The sequence below is a fragment of the Zootoca vivipara genome, chromosome 2, assembly GCF_963506605.1.
Source record: "Zootoca vivipara chromosome 2, rZooViv1.1, whole genome shotgun sequence".
NCBI classification, from domain to species: Eukaryota; Metazoa; Chordata; class Lepidosauria; order Squamata; family Lacertidae; genus Zootoca; species Zootoca vivipara.
In genome coordinates, this window is record NC_083277.1 from 94035859 (window position 1) to 94053079 (window position 17221).

The following is a 17221-nucleotide window of genomic DNA, read 5'->3' on the forward strand; positions in this document are numbered from 1 at the left end:
CAATCAATGACTTCTCTCAAAATTCTCTCAAAATGTACTAAGAAACAAAGATCTTAACACTGCAATCCTAAGCAGAAATAAGTCCCATTGAGCACAATGGGACCTACTCCCAGGAAAGTGTGTATAGGATTTCTGCTCTAAATAAAGAAGCTTTTTTTTTTCATGATCAAAGCTTTTTAGAAGTGCAGCTGCTTTGTGGCGTAGAGTAAAACCACAATTGGGGGGGGGAGGGGAGAGCACCTAAGTTCCTCACAGCTAAATAATGCAGTATGATTAATAGCAGTCTGAGTGGCATCCCAGGGAAAGCAGAGAGAATGAATTATTCAGAAATATTCAAAACCTCCAAAGAGTTACAATAATTCAAAATGACAGGCAGAAGAACAAATATATACAAGTGAAGGAACACCAAGGAAAATTTGGAACACTGACAAGGGCTCATCATGGTAGTCAGAAGAAAATTGGTAATCTGTGAGTGTTTTTTTAATAAACCCACTGAGAGCCCCAAACTGAATCCTGCTTGTGATCTTCATCCCTATCCATACTCCATCACTGCAGCAATCACAGGGTAAACTGAATTGCATGTGCTCTTACCTCCTGGCAGAAGTGAATAACAGTTAGGTGTTGTATTTGCAGAGAGAGGGGATCAGTCATTAAGTGGTTTTCCCCAGGAGGCCATGGTGCAACCTGATAGCTGTAAAGCACCTGAAACAACCTCATTTGATGTCTGCTACTTCCTGTGGCGCTGTGGTTAAACCACTGAGCCTAGGGCTTGCCGATCAGAAGGTCGGCGGTTTCGAATCCCTGTGACGGGGTGAGCTCCCGTTGCTTGGTCCCAGCTCCTGCCAACCTAGCAGTTCGAAAGCACCTCAAAATGCAAGTAGATAAATAGGAACCGCTACAGCGGGAAGGTAAACGGCGTTTCCATGTGCTGCTCTGGTTTGCCAGAAGCGGCTTTGTCATGCTGGCCACATGACCTGGAAGCTATACGCCGGCTCCCTCGGCCAATAATGCGAGATGAGCGCGCAACCCCAGAGTCGGTCACGACTGGACCTAATGGTCAGGGGTCCCTTTACCTTTACCTTTACTTCCTCACAAACTTCATCTTAAGGCTCTTGCTAAATACAGACACAGATGGCTGGAATCAGTTGTGGCTGGTGCCCATTAAACCTAGTGAGGCCACTAGGTCACATGAGATGGCAAATGACACCATATAGGCGTAGCCAGGTTGTACTGGAGAGCCAGTGTGGGATGGTGGACTAGCAACTGGGAGATAAGGGTTCAAATCCTTGCTCAGGAATAAGATTTCTTAGCCTACAGTCCACTTCATTAGATGCATCGTTCTTGGTTTTTAAAATTTAGATACTCTGCAAAACAGTCAACAAAATGCCAGGCTGCCTAAAGTGGATTAGAGTTTATTAATAACATAGTGAAATCTATCAGTCTAGACCTGGGTCAAAATAGCTACTGAGGCCATTGTTTAATAATGTAAACTGTATCCTGGGGAATTTTTGAACATTTGAAGTTTGGGGGGGGGGGTTAATTATGGTCCCATTGTAGCCAAACTATTAAGTGGAAACCTTACATGACAACTTACTGTATTCATTCGTCCTCTGGCTATGATCATTAGAAGCACAGAAGATAAAATGGAATAACACCAAGCAAGTGCAAAGAGCGCAATTAGGAAAACAATGAGCATTAAGCTTTGATATAAATTGGAACAGTGAGACAACACCATGCATCTTATGAGAGCCTGAATTCCAATGAGAGGAACAAGTCCGATATCCTGCTACTAATTGTCTATTAGGAATTAGCAGAACTGTTGATAAATGCCACATTCTGCAAAAGTCAAAAATGAGAACATGCATGGAATAACCAACATTCAGATGAAGCTGTAAGTGATCAAGTAAAGAAGAAGAAAAAGTCTACTGATTTGCAGTTGTGGGGACATTAGTACAAGGCCTTAGAATTGGAACTGATGTGATTTACACACCACGTGGGTGGCGCTGTGGGTTAAACCACAGAGCCTAGGGCTTGCCAATCACAAGGTTGGTGGTTCAAATCCCCGCAACGAGGTGAGCTCCTGTTGCTTGGTCCCAGCTCCTGCCAACCTAGGAGTTCGAAAGCACGTCAAAGTGCAAGTAGATAAATAGGTACCGCTACAGTGGGAATTTAAACGGCATTTCCGTGTGCTGCTCTGGTTCGCCAGAAGCGGCTTTGTCATGCTGGCCACATGACCTGGAAATTGTACGCTGGCTCCCTCGGCCAATAGAGTGAGATGAGCACCGCAACCCCAGAGTCGGTCACGGCTAGACCTTTTAGTGGTGCCCCACTATTGGGAATCACAGACAGAGGACCAAATGCAGCCCTTCAATCCTCTCTGTCCAGCTCTTGGGACTCGCCCCAGGGTCACACCCCTCTCTGGTTGTGCAGTGCACCCTCCTCAAATGCTCTCCCTGGGCTGTAATTTGCCCTTGCCCTTAGCCCTGGAAGCCAAGGCCCAAGTTTGGGGCATGTTCACTTTGGTGAGAGAATCCTAGCAGAGATTTAACATTGCAAAACATGCAACAAAGAGGAGCATGGAGATTTAGGTTGCAAAACCTTTAAAATGTCCCCTTTGAAAGTTATTTCCAAACTTTTACATTTCCCTAGCACAGAGATAGACAACATGTTTGGGAGGTTATAAAATGGATTACTTACAAACCTTTCAAAGCCCAGACTCTTGTTCTTTTCCATATAAAGGTAAAGGGACCCCTGACCATTAGGTCCAGTCGTGACCAACTCTGGGGTTGCGCGCTCATCTCGCATTATTGGCCGAGGGAGCCGGCGTATAGCTTCCAGGTCATGTGGCCAGCATGACAAAGCCGCTTCTGGCAAACCAGAGCAGCACATGGAAATGCCATTTACCTTCCCGCTGTTGCGGTTCCTATTTATCTACTTGCATTTTGACGTGCTTTCGAACTGCTAGGTTGGCAGGACTGCTTTTCCATATAGCAGTCAGAAAAAAATGGAGAGGCAGTTGATGAGTTACAAAAGGTAAACATTTATAAACTACTGGTAGAGAAAACCCCTAATTTCAGGCTCCATTCAGGTCAGAAACAAAAGAGGCTGGTTAAAGACATGTGGATAGAATAATCAGTTCAGAACTCCTTACATAATGAAGTCCACATGTAGGGTGAGAAAAACAAAATGCTTGGCTCCCAATTTCCTACCAAGGGGAAGTGACATAGCATAGCTGTAAAGTTTTTCCTTTTTTTAAGGGAAATTCCCTTATGCCGAATAGGATTCCTCGTGAGAAAAGGGAACAGTTGACAGCTATAGTAGGCGAAGCCTGGCAGTACAGCTGACTATGGTTTTAGCCCTTTAGGCACTAATTAGACACAACCATGCTGGTTATATGGTTGCACTACAGATAATTCCTCTTATCTGCAAGGATGGAGATGTGGGGTGTACAAATCTCTGGCTTTTCTGTTCCTAGAAAGCATACTAACATACAAAGGTAAGAGTCGGTCTAATTCTCCACCCATTTTTGTCTCTGTTGCCATCCAGCACTTGTAGGTGGCCCCTGGAAGATTATTAACAAATGACTGCAGGCTAGTCCAGTCCACTCCATTGCCTGCGGAGAGGGGAGCAAGCAAGTTCACACTGAAATGTCCTTTTCTTTTTCCTTCCTGCTTGCCGCCATTGACACATTTGGGTTATTATGATCATTCTATTTGAGGGAGATGTTTGTTTGCTTGCTTGTTTGTTTGTTTGTTTGTTGCAGTTGTATATACTATCTTTCTGCAAAGGCACACAAGGCAGCTAACCATTTTAGAATAGTAGGACAAACAAATAGTCCAAAATATAGAATAACAATAGTTCTCTCAGGCTGACTGGTGTGCTTGCTCCTCAGGAGCTGATAGGTTTATGACCCTAACTTTATATATATAAACACACATGCACACACATTCATAAAAACTGAAAACATAACTCACCATCTATCACAGGAAGAAATTTCTCTTCACCGTCTGCATACTCCTTGTAGCATAAAAAAAGTTAGCAGCATACAGTTAATGGAGAAGGTTCCTCCTGAATCTCTTCTGCTAGACCTTTCCACCACCAGACTGCAGGCTCAGTTTCTAGTTGGTTTAAAGTGAGCCTCACCAATTGGGGGACAACCAGAGATGTTTCCACAGATTATCCCAGTGATTGAACCGGGACATATGAGTCCAGGAGGTCCCAAAGGTGTCCTGGGCCTAAGTTGTTCCTTGTTCCTGGGCTTCCTAGCTTCTGCTTTCCCTCAGGTCACACAGCTGTTGTTGCTTTTTTAATTAGCCCCAATTAAGAGCAGGGCTGAGTCTGCTCCAACAGTTCTCTCAGGCTGTTGATGGTTTTGCCAGAAGCTGGCAGTTATGTGCTCCCTGCCCTGGCCTTATCCTTCTCTCAGGGCACATGGGCCTTGTACAAAACAAACACACCTCAGTTTCAATCAATATTGTTTAGAAGATGTCCTCTGAGGAAAACAGGAACAGCAAGAGACGGGTTCTTCCCATAATATCTCCTGCTGAAATTATTATTGTTTAGAGAAGCCTACCCAGATGTTTAGAAAGCTGAAGTAAATTTAATCTGGTTTAGTAAGTATTGTAACTTCTTTTTACGTTTTAAAGTAGGGCTGTAAATTTTCCTCAATTTTCCAGTCTTATCTTATACATACATATATATACTGTATATAATATATATATATCCCACAGTGAGGATTTTATGTTTTTTAAGCAATCAAGCTGTGTATACGTTTCATGAAATCAAATAAATAAATAAATAGCATTTCCCCAACAAGCCAAAGTAGAAAAGGAGATATGCCAGATTGGTTATAGTAGCTCTGGCTTCATTGCCTGAATCCTCCATTTATCTGCTGAATAAAAATAACAAAACAGCTTTCTGGAGCTGTCCAACCGGTATATATTTTTTCCTTCGTTAGTTGCATCAATCCAACTTCGCTTCACCTTTGCCTCACAAGACCTACTGCAAATATGCTGCTAGGTGTATCACCAGGTATATTCCTGGGTGTGGAAGCAGGAACACCTGCCAGCAATTGAAACAACTTTTGACCTAGAGTACTTAGCAGGGAGCTCCCTGACATTCTTTTTTTCCCTCTCTCTCTCTCTTTCTCTCTCTATCTCCAGGAGGCAAATGCAGGGAGGGGTAGATTTACTCCAAGCTTGTTTGTCTTTACCTAATGAGCCACCAAACATTTGAAGACCCCTGTCCACAGCTGGTCCATTGGCCTGGGAGTAGACGGAAGAATGGCCAGCATATTCTAAAAGTAGCAGATGGAACTAGGATGGGTGAGGGGCATAGCTGCCAAGTCTCCCGTTTTTCGCGGGAAACCCCCGGATTTTAATCCGTTTCCCGCTGTTATCCCGAATAGAAAAAAATCCTGGAAATCCCCCAGAATTCCTACCTGCCAGGGAGGCTCCATTTCGGGTGCCGCTCTGCCCACGTCTGGGCACCGGAAATCGGGCAGAGCGGCACCGGAAGTCGCTTCTACGCATGTCATAGTTTTATGACCACTGCTCCTTAGAAGTTGACTGTATACATTTCTGAGTTGAACACTGAGGAAGACCACGTCGAAACAGTGTCATTATCTGGATCACTGTCTATTATTTGCTATTATTTGCATCGACAGATATCGCTAAGCATTCAAATTATATCACTGGATGAATTTTATTTTGATACTATATGGACTGTACTCTTGAATATCGCTTCGCTGCAACTTATAAAGATATATATAAAGATATACATTTATGCCCTCATTTCTCATCGGTCCACATGTTGCTGCTGTTGTCTTTAGTCTGGAGTTTGCAACACAGGGCTTAGTTGATTTAGTGCATATTGTGATACTTTATCACCATATAGTGATACTATATGGACTGTACTTTATCACCATATAGTGATACTTTGTGGACTGTACTCTTGAATATCGCTTCGCTGCAACTTATAAAAATATATATAAAGATATACATTTATGCCCTCATTTTTCATCAGTCCACATGTTGCCGCTGTTGCCTAATCTGCAATATGGCCTGATAAAACTGGTCTACCTTACATTGTTGTAAATGTTTTTTGGGGGGAAAAATGTTTATATGCTCTTTAAACACTTAAGGCTTAAATAGTGCACACATTCATTTGGGGGAAAGCCATGTTGAATCCAACGGGATTTACTTTTGAGGAAACATGTACAGAATCGGTACAATTTAAGTGAAAATAAAAATATGATGAAGACGATGGCAACCATAATTTCACATCCAGACCTGCCGTACAGCCATGAGCTGCAATCCAGTCCTGCACCTACAGAGTCATTGTGCACTGACATACAACAACCTGCAACTTGTGCCCAACCAGGGACTTAAGGGATAAGTACACACACACCAATTGGTATATATATGATCAAGAATGTAATGCAGACACAGCTAATAGACAATGTCTGTACCATGTGACAGCTACTCGGTACCTTCTAATATTAACATTTTATTGAGTTGCGCTATACAAAGGTAGGACATAGGCAGCTCTCCTCCCCTTTGCATTGATAAGACATTCCCTGTGTATAGTTTGTTTATTTGTTTCATAAAATTTATACAGTACACCGCTTGATTGTAAAACAAAAAAATGAAACAGGTTGTAGTTTATGGAATATTTCGCAGTTACTTTACCCTGATGGCATAGGGAAATAAACATTATTTTAAAAATAATAATAATGAATGCACTAGTTTACCAACAGGTGCGTGGCACTCTGATGATGACTGCAATGTGAGAAAGCGATGAGGTTGGAAGGGATGAGGGGAATGTGAACAAGGAGGCGAGAGTAGGCAGCAACATTGGGTAGCACAAACTCCCCTCTTCTTTCATGCTTGCGTTCCATGCTTTTCCATGTAATGAGCCTTGTGAGGGGTCTCTGTGTCGGCTAAGAATTCTATACAGCACCTAGTACCTATTAGACACTATAAATAATAAGTGGTGATGATGATACTTCCAGGAAAATGTTCCACATTCTTAACCACTCTTTTGAAGGTCTCTCTTGCTATATACAGTGCCTTTGATTGTTCCTAGAGTGTGCTCCAGTCATTCATATTTAAGCATAGCTTATACCGGTATTTCCATTTCTATAATACAGCATTCAGCTTTCATAATGAGTCATCTAGTGGCCCAGGGTTGTTGTTGTTGTTGTTGTCGTCATCATGTCTTCAGCAAATATCCATTAGGTTAAGAAGTGAGTGCTTAGCTTGGAAAAGTGAGACCTCATCCTTTCCCTTCCACTTCATGCACAGATTCTAAAATTAAGACCAAACAAGGAGCTTGAGGTGTCAGCCAATATCTGTGTCAAGTGAATTAGATTGGCGCTGTCTGTCAACACCCACATGTGCACAATTGCTGATATGTCTAATGAACAATATATTTAATGCAGTAGTCTGTTTCACTGAATGTTTATGCTGTAAGTATATATTTAAATAAATATATCACAAGATGTCAGAGCAGCCTCCAAAGCAGCTTTTTAATAATGAAAACGGGAGGCATGCTTTTAATAAAAGGAAACATTAAGTCCTAATGCTAATAAGCAAAGGCCCTAATATCTTAGAATTAGAGCTATGCAAATTTTAGCTTAGAAAAGCAATGTCTGACTAGATAGATGTATAATAGAATCATTTGAATGTGATGACAGGCAGGGAGAAAATGAACTTGGGAGTCAATGAGCCGATTTAACAAAAGTACTTTTAAAAAATGGAAGAAAATATGCTTCCATCCAATGTGAATTAACTACAGTATTGATCTTTGAGGGTGGGAAATAGACCAAACATACTGTACTGAAATTTGCCCACTGTTTGAACAAGATGGTTGGTAGGAGGGAGATATGATTTCATTCAGTCCTCAATCTCAGATTGTCACTGAAGAACATTAACTTATTTTATGTTTCCTTTGAAGTGATTACTCTTTTAGATTACTGGCAAAAGCAGAATGAAGAGCTAGACAGAACATTGGTCAGTCCATTATAGCAGTGATCCAACTAGACTGGTGTGCCTCTATCATACATTGGGGTCAAAGCGAACTATATTATAACCTGAAAGATTGCTCACTTATGGACCTCCAATGTATCCAATTCAGTTATCATGTTGGAGTTTCTTCTGATTTTCTGTGCACATCAGGAGAATGAACTGAATGCAGCTGTGCGCCCAAGAGAACAGTATGTACCCAGGTACTTTCGTGCATTTGTGTTAGACTATGTTGGTTAGCACTGTTTTCTATTAAATGCACCTAAAATATGTGAATCTGGTCCATTATTACTAAAGCAGTGTATAATTTCATTGAATATGAATAAGGAAAGTATTCCAATGCAACATTTGAATGCTGGATACCTTTATATGGCATAGCCCAGGCATCTCCAAACTTCGGCCCTCCAGATGTTTTGGACTACAATTCCCATCTTCCTCGACCACTGGTCCTGTTAGCTAGGGATCATGGGAGTTGTAGGCCAAAACATCTGGAGGGCCGCAGTTTGGGGATGCCTGGCATAGCCAGTGTAAATTAATTTAGATTTTAAAAAATACCACTGGGAAGTAGTGTTACAACTCAGGAAACAAAAAAACAAAACAAAAACAGAGATAAATGGCTGTGTGTCTTTTGGAGATGTTCTGCCTTTATAAGCAGCTTCATTAGAAATAATCATTTTAAATGGCCTCTTCTGGATCAAACATCTTTAAGAGGTTTCATAACAGCCAAATCTATTTTTGTCAGTGCTGTGGCAACTAATGGCCTGTTAGATGCAGTCCTAAGAAAGTATTTAGGATTCATCTTGCTCCTTTACGGTGTCTGTTGTCCTTCAGTCCAGTTTTGAAAACTAGGGGCAGGGCAGGGCAGAGCGAAGGGGAAGCATTTTGTAAGGATAATGGCATCGTAGGAAGTTTCTGCGCTAATGACATTTAATGTAAATTTAAATTTTGAGTTTTACCTAACAGGAGGCATGGACATGACTGACAGATGTTTTGTTTGTTGGTGTCCTTTTGCAACAGATGTTCCTTTGAGTGGTGGAGCCCAATGGTGCACTGTTCCTTGCAGTCTGCAGTGTTTTATGGGCAAAATTGGATGTAACGATATAGTCGGTGCCTGTGGGCCCAGTGCTGTGTCCACAAAATAGTCATCAAAATAATGCACCATTTTTAATGGACACACCTAAAGGTCTGTATGAAATGAAATTAGAGGGGGACAAGTAATTGAGATGAGTACTGTGATTGCCTTAAGACAGCCTTCCTCAACTTGGTGCCCCCCAAGTGCTTTGGTCTAAAACATCTGAAGAGTGTCAGGTTGGCAAGTGCTGTCTTGGTTTGTTCTATCTAGATTAATACCATGGGTGTTGACTTTGTGGGGAATTTTACCCTCTGGTTTTTGCAAAGACAAGAATTCACTGAAGAGTCCATGGTTAAAAGCTATTCCAAAATCTGCCTTTAAATAACTTATTAGCTGTGTATACAGTATATTGTTATGCCAGTGGAGTGAAAGTCCAGACCTGTTTTCAGGATAGCTTTAAGTGCTAATTCATTGTTGTTTTCTCATTCTCTCCCCCCATCCTCCCAAAACTGTAAGTAGAAAAACAAGTAAGAGATAATGGCTCTAAAATGGATGTACAAGAAATTGGAAGTCCCTGTTAAACAATGACAAATAAATTGATTTTGATGACTAGGAGATACAACTGAATTTACCTTGGGTAGGGGTTAGATCCCATATTCCCTTCCATGAAGAGACAGGTCCGTTGTGTTTGTGATCTAACAGAAGAAGAAAGGAGGAAGCTGACTATTCTGCCACCCAAAGTACAGTGGGAAGATGGGAAAGACTTTTCAGCTGCAGCACTGTGAGCTGCATCTAACAAAGTCATACCATTGGTTCAAGGACTTCCACCTGTGGAACAACACTCCCCCCTCCACTCCCTGTGTGCCCCCCAAATCTGCTCCGGAGGGTTGGGGAAGCCCCCAGAACTGATTTGGAAGGAGCAAGGAGAATGCTTGTTCAGGTGAGCGAGAGAAAACCCCATTGTGGAAGCAGAAGACCTTGTGGTGATGGGACAACTTTATTGGATACAATCCCTAGTCGTGGAACACTTTCTAGGAACAGGTCCCAATATCCATCACATGGATGACCGTTTGGTGTCTAGCCAAAGCTTGACTTTCCAGGAAAGCCTTTGGGCTATGACCCCCCCCCCAGCTTGTTGTGGCTTTTTTATCCAAATACACATGGTGTTTCTTTGATTTTTATTGTTTTGAATACATGGTTTTCTGTTATGTTACCACAGGCTGCCTTTAGTGTTTTTAAAGAAAAGTAGAATCTAAATATTGTACCAAATAAATGCCTGTTCTCATTTGCTTTCAGTTCTGTCACCTAGCAAGCAGCAAAAATACACCTACTTGTTGCAATGTAGAAATCTAATTAAGTATACCTGCCTTCTACCTAAACCAAAACTTGGTTGTGCAGGAGCTCACTGCCAAGGCACGTTGGATACAGCCCATTTACTTTATGTGGCTTGATTGCCTTGAATATTTTTTTTCAGGTAATCATTTGCCACCTTGGAGCAAAGGGTTAGCATAATTTAGCACTCAGCATGAATACTTGACTGAACATTGGTATACAGTGTTACCTCTACTTACGAATAACTCTACTTACGAATGTTTCTACTTACGAACTGAGCTCTGTCCGCCATCTTGGATGTGGTTTAGATAGGATTTTTTCTACTTACGAATTTTTAGATAGGGTTGCTTCGACTTACAATTTTTTTCTCCCAGTGCATTCCTATGGGATTCGACTTACAATTTTTTTCGACTTACGAATGTGCATTCGGAACGCATTAAATTCGTAAGTAGAGGTACCACTGTATACCAATACACTAATGTGAGCATATGGAACAGTAATGCAGCCCATTAAAAAAAATAGTATGTGATCTTCTGAGCAAACATGAGATTATCTTGTTTGTAGGCGATATGGGATTTTATGTCCAAAAGTCTCCAACTGTATCCTACTTTCTATGCCTACAGCCACTGGCTTACAGCCTCAAGTTCACTTGGAACTTGTATCAGCTCTGTCCTCCTATCCCATGAAGTTCAGCGATGTAATTCAGCTGTCCAGACATTGTGTTGAACTCTTATTTAAAGAGGTTATGACTAACCAGGGTCTATTTTTGTCCATACAATACGGTATTTCAGAGTTTCTCCAGAATTTAAGAGACAACAAAATCAACAGCAAGAGGAAACATGTTTGCAGATTTGTGTGCTTCTCTGTGACTGCTTGGCAGGCTTGACGCTGGAAACAGTCGGCAGAACTGAAAAGCAAGTCAGGACCAAAGCACCAACCAGAAGGTAGGATCAGAGAATAACCAAAGAAAAGATCATACATGAGCACAGAAATACCTTGATGCTCTCTAACAAAGCTCAGCTGGAGCAGGAATCCCCCTTTATATTCTGTCATGCCTGGAAGGATCCAAAGACCATCTAAGATGGGCAAGGTCAGCCCAGATCAAGTTCAGTAGTTCAGTAGTTTACCTTAAAGGGCAGTGAAAGAGACCCAGAAGCTCTTGTCACAGTGTGACAAAATTCCGTGGATTTCTTCAGAGGCTACGTAATGTGATCATCCTGTAGAGTTGGATTGCTATCAACTTAAAGGCAAAAATTAGAGGGTTACTAATCGTTAGTTTGGTTTATGCAGCATGGTGAGCCGCAGTATGACTCATCATGAATGTCTATTTGATTCAGTTAAAATTTAAAGGTTAACCTGCCAGATGTGTACTTTCCAGAACAATACGGGAACCAAAACACAACTACCCTTCGAAATTCACAGTTCTACAAATTTTGCAATGCAGTTCTCTGAGCAAGCAATGTGTTTGAAAAATGCATTTTTAAAGAATGTGTGTATAAATATACACAAGAGTGAAAATAACATACATTATACGTATTTGGGAAACGTGCTCTGCAAAAATGTGTGTATAAAGCAAAATATATGTATATTGGGGGGGAAATCATAATATGCTGAAGAATGTTCATGAGGTCTACAACTGATGTGGAGAGTTCAACTTAAGGCTGGAAAAATGAAAAAAAACTGACTGAACCCAAAATTGACCAATCAGCCCATCCTGACATGCAGGCTCCCAGAGAGGAGCTCACAGCTGTCTGAACTGGGCTCGTGGTTAAGCTCTCACCACACTCGCCAGAAGCTGTATCCAAGAGCAAACCTTGCAGAGAGAGCTTAACCACAAGTTCCCAGCTGGATGACAGGATAAGCTAAACATTGGCTTGGCTTCACTCAGTTCGCTGCAGCGCAGGAGGAAAACGAACCAGGTAGGAGCAAAGTGCTTGTGAGCTGCTCTCCAGAAACCCACATATTTGCTTGGAAATGTTATGTAAACCAGGACACGGACTGGTTTTTAAAGTGGTAGTAAAATTGGCAAAACAAAACCACAATATACAACACTTCAGTAGAGACATAAGAAAAGCAGCCCTCCCGTACTCTTGCACTTCTTACACCCATTGAGATGCAACAGTCCCCTTTGAATCTTCAGGTTTACTTTGAGACAGCATTCACGAATCATCTCAAAGCAGTGTCAGGAAGCAGGAGGAAAGCCAGCTCATTTGCTACTAAAAAGGAAAGGGGAAAAGAGAAGTTTGGAAAGTACCACAAAACAGAAGATATTAAGTGTCTAGATATTGCCAAAAGCAACCACCTGCCAATTGGCAGTTTGATTATCACTTGCAATAGGAAGAATGCACTTTCAGTAATAAAAGGTTTAAAGTTAAAATGCTCTGCGATGTTGCTAATTCCATTGTGATTTTCCGTATTAATCATCGTGAAGGCGATGCTGTCTTTAAAGGCAAAGCTGTGCCCCGGGATCATTCCGCATTGTATCATTCATAGCACCAGAAGTGCCCTCCGATATAACTGTCAGATGCATCTTCCTTAGACAGTTGCAAGATTCACTACATCCAATAGATTTGTCCAATGTTTTCTTCATAAATGTAAAATGGAGCTTCCAAAACATTTTTAGGCCATTCCTAATTGTTTGTCTGATTAGAAAGTATCCCAAATCTAACATGGATCTTGACTCAAACATTCCCACAACTTAAAACCACTGAGCTTAGACTACTGGGAAGCTCTTCTGTAAGCCACATTGAAATGAACAAGAGCATATATATATATATATGTGCTTGCTCAACTTCGTGCTCTTTCAATAAGGCAATTGCAAAGGGTTGTGGCTCTCTGCCAGAGCACATGGTTTTTGTGCAGAAGGTTCCAGGTTCAGTCAGTCTTGGCATCTACAGGTAGGCCTGGGAGATACCTGTCTGGAGAGCTGCTGCCAGGCACTGAGCTAGATGAACCAATGGTCTGACTCTGCATACTGCAGTTTCATATGAATTTCACACCTACCGTATGAATTTCCTTTCACATACACTTCCCATTAGATCTTGCTCTTGTCTTTTTGTCCTCATCATTTCCCCCCCCCCCAATTATTCTGGAATTTATGTCAGTCTGTTAATGAAGAGTAATGTTGTCCCAACCACCCAAGAATTGCATTTTCTGTCTTTCTAAAACACGTCTCTAGGTGGCTGAATGTGCACAAAGTTCTCCCGCTGAAACACTGTGCTTTTGTGCCTTAAGGCCATTTCATAGAATCATAGAAGAGTTGGAAGAGACCACAAGGGCCATCCAGTCCAACCCCCTGCCAAGCAGGAAACACCATCAAAGCACTATTGACATATGCCTGTCAAGCCTCTGCTTATAGACCTCCAAAGAAGGAGACTCCACCACGCTCCTTGGTAGCAAATTCCACTGTCGAACAGCTCTTACTGTCAGGAAGTTCTTCCTAATGTTTAGGTGGAATCTTCTTTCTTGCAGTTTGATTTTGCACATCACACAGCATAAACACACGTTTGCACAAAGTTACATGCAAAGATAGGGAGACTCAACTTGTTGTGATTTACTTTGCACATTGCTCACTCCTCCTTTCAGATGCGGAGTGGTGAAAATTGGGCCCAGTGAGCCCAGGTCTCCCTACTTGGCCACCTCAAGGAGGGGGGAGGTAAGCATGCAAGGGCTTCTGATCACTTGAGTCACCCTTGGCACTCCGCTGGGCCCAGTTGGCATCCTTAACATGTTGTCCAAAGACAGAGGCTGATGCAAATGATTGGAAGCAGCATGTCTGCTTCTTGCAACCATGTGTCCAGTACCTAGACACACCCATCTAGACGGCACACGAAGGGGGGGGCAAGGCAACAAGAGGCAGTAATTAGTCTTCATGCTCAGCATGCCTTCTGTCACTGAAAGGCTCTGCCTGCTTGCTTAGCCCTCTCTCTTTGGGCAGCGCAGTAGGGGGGATTGGGTCCTACAGTAGATGGAAACAGAAGCTGCTCCTTACTAGGGATAGAGGAATCTGTCAAATTGTTTCTCCACATTTCTGCATCAGTTTGTCATTTTCAAAACTACCTCAAGAAAATTCACCAGCATTTCAGAACATATTTTTCCTAATATGCACATTTTTGGAAGCACTTTCTCATAATATAATGTATTTTTGTATGTTATTTTCACTAATATAGGCAGTATTATGCATGTTATTCCCCTAATACATGCATTTTAAAGGTAAAGGTAAATGGATCCCTGACTGTTAGGTCCAGTTGCAGACGACTCTGGGGTTGCGGCACTCATCTTGCTTTACTGGTTGAGAGAGCCGGCATACAGCTTCTGGGTCGTGTGGCCAGCATGACTAAGCTGCTTCTGGCGAACCAGAGCAGCACATGGAAATGCCGTTTACCTTCCCACCTATTTATCTACTTGCACTTCATGCTTTCGAACTGCTAGGTTGGCAGGAGCAGGGACCGAGCAACGGGAGCTTACCCCGTTGTGGGGATTCAAACCTCTGATCTTCTGATCGGCAAGCCCTAGGCTCTGTGGTTTAGATCACAGCGCCACCCACGTCCCTCACAGCATTTTACTACATACATTTTAAATAATACATGCATTTTAAATACATTTAAAATTCATGCATTTTACTGCACATTATTTTGTTAGAGAGCTGCAAAAATGAAAAAAGAGAAACTGCATTGCAAAATTCAGAGAAGTGTGATTTTTCTAAGAACAACTGTTTCAGTTTCCGCATTCTTTCCCCAACTGTGGATTAGAAAGTTTTGCATTAAAATGTGAACCAAGTCAAATTTCTTCTCCTTCCCTTCAGGCCTGTGACAACTGCTTGCTCACCCTCCCTCTCTTTTTCTAATAAGGAAGGTTGGGCTCAACTGTTAAGCCAAGCAGAAGCAGTTGAGTGAGCAAGAGAGTGGCTCATTGTCACCCTCCTTTTTTGACCTGTTCCCTGAACCCAATATGCTTTGACTTACCACCCACAGAGAGTGTGCAGGTGAGTGAGGGGAAATACTGTTTCTTGTACATGCAGTCGACTCCTGTTGGAAGCCTTGGTGGCGCGGACTGGACAAGCTGGGCCTCATCTTCTCTGTGATGCCACCAAGAGAGCAGAGGCAACAACCTTTACTCTTGGCAGTGTCACAGGGCCCGGTCCTCCACCCCACCCTTTCACTGTCCAGAGAAACCAAAGGTGAACAAGTAACAGGAGGGGCAGCCACTGTCTTCTCTGGTTCACTCACACACACACTCTTAAGCCACTTGGCTGGCTCCAATACTCCTACTGGGAGAAGCAGAGCTGGCCCAAGTCATTTTGACACCTGAAGAAGAGCGGCAAAAGGCAGCACCAATCTGGGTGTCAGGGTACATAGTGCCCAGAGCCCTTTTAAGTGATTTTGGCACATTGTGTTCTGCATTAATCTTTGCAAGGCATCCCTAATTGTTATTATCAGTTATAGGTAGGTAGCCGTGTTGGTCTGACGTAGTCGGGGGGGGATTCCTTCCAGTAGCACCTTAGAGACCAACTAAGTTTTTCATAGGTATCAGCTTTCGTGTGCATGCAAACCTCTTCAGGTATCTGAAGAAGTGTGCATGCACACGAAAGCTCATACCTATGACAAACTTAGTTGTTCTCTAAGGTGCTACTGGAAGGAATTTTTTTAAAAATCAGATAGCTGTATAATCTTACCAGGTTGCATAATCTTAGAAGAGGCATAACTGGTTTTTTTTATAATAATTTTTATTGGTTTTTTACAAACAAGACAAACAAAACATACAAAATAAACACTGTCCCTTCTTTTTCCCTCCACCCACTAGTCCACTTCTGCCACCCGTGGTACCCGTGGGCGTTGAGAATCAAAGGGGTCCATCATAAGCTGGGTTTGGCCTCCCCCCTCCCCCCTCATCCCCTCCCTGCCACTGAAAGGACAGGGATGGAGGAGCTCTGAGGATTGGTTTCCTCCCAGCTCTTTCTTAAGCATAACAACTTGAACAAATACTACAACAAGACAAATAAAATAAAGTAAAAAGATATAAATTCCCAATTCTTATTTTCTAACATTATAATTGTGACTTCCTCGATTCTCTTCCTCCTGGTTTTCCTAACTTCTCTAATTAATTATGGCGGGTTTTCTGTTCTAATTCAAAATCTTATTCTTATAATATTGACTTAATCCTCCTCCTTCTTCATGCTGCCCTCCCACGGGCCCCCTCCTGCCACAAGAGGAACCCGCAGGGCACAGCACTTCAAAGGTTCCATTTTTGTGTCTGGGTTTCCCTCCACCCCCTCCTCTCTCCTCAGAGCACCCCCTGCCACTGGGTGTCTCCGAGCAAAGAGAGGAAGACAGGCAGCTCTCTACCCAGACACCTATCTAAACTCAAAAATGTTAATATTAATCTAAAAATTCTTTCCTCAGCCATTCTTCTAACTCCCTCCAGAAAACTCAGTTTTTATATACTATCATATCCCTAGTCAAAATCTTAACCTTAAACTTTAAAACACTCTCCTTCCCTTCTCCCGATGTCTTTTCCCCCAATTGGATCAGCATTTCCTTTAACAAGCCGAGATTTCAAAAGCCGTCGTTTTTACCCCACACCAGTTCTTTGCCAATTCCGTCTCCAGGCCCTTGTTCCCCCCTCCCCCTGTCTTTCCCATCCCTCAATGACACCACTCCACATTTCAGTCCCTCCAGGGTCCTCATTTCCGTTGATCTTCATTTCACTTTGCTTCTCATTTTCATGTTCTTCTTCCTTTTGAAATCCTTGTTTTGCTTCATCCAAAACATATTTTTTGTGGTCCAAGTCACAT